The sequence below is a fragment of the Macrobrachium nipponense genome, chromosome 38 (genome assembly GCF_015104395.2).
Source record: "Macrobrachium nipponense isolate FS-2020 chromosome 38, ASM1510439v2, whole genome shotgun sequence".
NCBI classification, from domain to species: domain Eukaryota; kingdom Metazoa; phylum Arthropoda; class Malacostraca; order Decapoda; family Palaemonidae; genus Macrobrachium; species Macrobrachium nipponense.
In genome coordinates this window covers 41,723,583-41,726,082 of record NC_061098.1, presented here as the reverse complement: position 1 = coordinate 41,726,082, position 2,500 = coordinate 41,723,583, and positions in this window count along the sequence as shown.

Sequence of the window (2,500 nt, the reverse complement as noted above, 5' to 3'; positions counted from 1 at the left end):
CCTCAATTTTCAGGATCACATATGAGTTTAAAGGACAACTGGTGTTTATGTCAGCTGGTTGGTTATGATATAGCTTGCTTTGTGCCAGGACGGGCTCTTGCTCCTAGAGCAGCCCGTAAAAACTGTTTGTCAGCTTTTGTTGTATCCATTTAGCTATTCTGAGCTGGCCTGTTAATGACGTTTGAATTTCGATTCAAAGGCAAAGAGTTCATTGTTCCTTCTCTGGATCTCATATGCTTTGATATCTAGAGAGCACCAGTCCTCAAAATCTTTGTTAGGAGTGAGAACTATAAAATTCAGACGGGTAAATGCTATCTTCTGGACAGCTGTAACGTTTTCCATTAAGGCATATTAAATGGTATTGTGTCTGGTCAGGCTATTCTTATTATTTTAATTATTCTTATTCATTATTATTATTATTATTATTATTATTTATTAGTTATTATTAGTATTATTATTAATTTATTATTCATTATTATTATTATTATTTTCTTTTAAATCAACATCAGTCATCCTATTCGACTGGGTGGTATTTATAGAGTGGGTTTCTGGGTTGCATCCTGCCTCCTTAGGTGTACTTCACTTTTTTCTTGCTATGTACTCTTGAACAAGGACACTCTTCTGCATTTAGTTTTTCCAGGTTCATTTTCAGGGATCTTGGGATCGTGCTAATGTTCCTATGATTATAGGGTACAATATCCACTGGCATATCCCATATCCTTCTTATTTCTATTTTTTAGGTCTTGATACTTATCCATTTTTTCCCTCTCTTTCTCTTCAACTCTGGTGTCCCAAGGTATTGCGACATCAATGAGTGATTCTTTCTTTGTATTTTGTCAATCAACGTCACGCCTGGTCTATTTGCACGTATCTCCCTATCTGTTCTGATACCATAGTCCCAGAGGATCTTTGCCTGATCGTTTTTCTATCACTCCTTCAGGTTGGTGCTCGTACCACTTTATTACTGCAGGTAGCTGATGTTTCTTGCACAGGCTCTTTTGTATGGTTTTTCTGTGCAAGTGCAGGACATTCGCTTGCTATGTGGTTATGGTTTATTTTTGCGTATTGTACCTCCTACATATGGGAGAGATGTTATTTCCATCTATCGGTGTCTTTGAATATATCTGATTCTTCTTAGGGCCTGATCTTGTGCCGCTGCTATCATTCCTTCAGTTTCCTTCTTGAGCTCTCCCCTCTGTAGCCATTGCCACGTGTCATCGTCTGGCTAGTTCTTTTTTTAGTTTCTGTTCTCATGTGATTATCCGTGCATTGGTTTGTTGTGCCTTCCTCTGTTCTGCTTGTCATTTTGTTCTGCTTGTTCTTCTGTCTCTGTATATTTCTGGGTCTTCGTCTACGTTTATCAGTCCTTTCTTCCCATGCACTCTTGAGCCACTCGTCTTCACTGGTTTTCATATATTGCCCCGGTGCTCTGTTCTCTATGTTGACGCAGTCCTCTATGCTTAGTAGTCCCCTCCTTCCTTCCTTTCGTGTTGTGTATAGTCTGTCCGTATTTGCTCTTGGGTGTAGTGCTTTGTGTATTGCCATAATGTTTCCTCAGTTTTTTCTAGTCTATGCTGCGAAGTTCTGCCTTCGTCCATTCACTATTCCTGCGCTGTATCTGATTACTGGCACTGCCCATGTGCTTATGGCTTTTATCATATTACCGGCGTTGAGTTTTGACTTGAGTATCACCTTGAGTCTCTGCATATATTCTTTTCCTATTATTATTTTTATTATTATTATTATTATTATTATTATTATTATTATTATTATTATTATTATTAGTTCATTTAAAAAATTGTTATTCCAATTCTCCTTTAACCTTTTCTCTATATGATTTTACAAGGTTCCTGAAACGTACCTTATAGGTAGGTGTTACCTTGACTTATCTATTGATATAAAAGGTTTCAAAAACTGTGGTAGATGTCTCCGGCCTTTCAAAAATCGATTTTTGTGTCTTGCGTATTTTTAATTTGTTAATTAATGATTGACCCTTACGTATTTTTCAAAGCCACAGGGTCTTTGGGACCTAGTGATTATTTATTCCATATAGGTTTATCAGTCAGGGGGAAGGAAATAACGTTCATGAAATGTTACTTTATTTTCTCTGTGGGACATCAGGATACAAGACATAAATTATCAGGTTACAAAAAATGATCAGTTATGCATTTGGTATAAAACTGAGAAAGAAAGGTACATTCATTATGATCCTGGCAACCTTTGACTGGACCGATTCCTTGTACTATTAACCTACGATTGTGCTCATAATTCTGAAAAGAACAAAAGAAGAAAATAAGAAATGTGAGTGAATTATTGCTTTATTTACATTTCTTAAATACAAGATATATTCATCACATATACCTCTGCTATGACGCTTATTACTCTGGCATAAATACACATTTATTTTTTTTCAAAAACTACAAAATACAGGAAAGCTGGATGTGAATTACTTCAAATGTGCAGACCTATTGAAATGCCTATGAGTTATCTCAGCTTATTA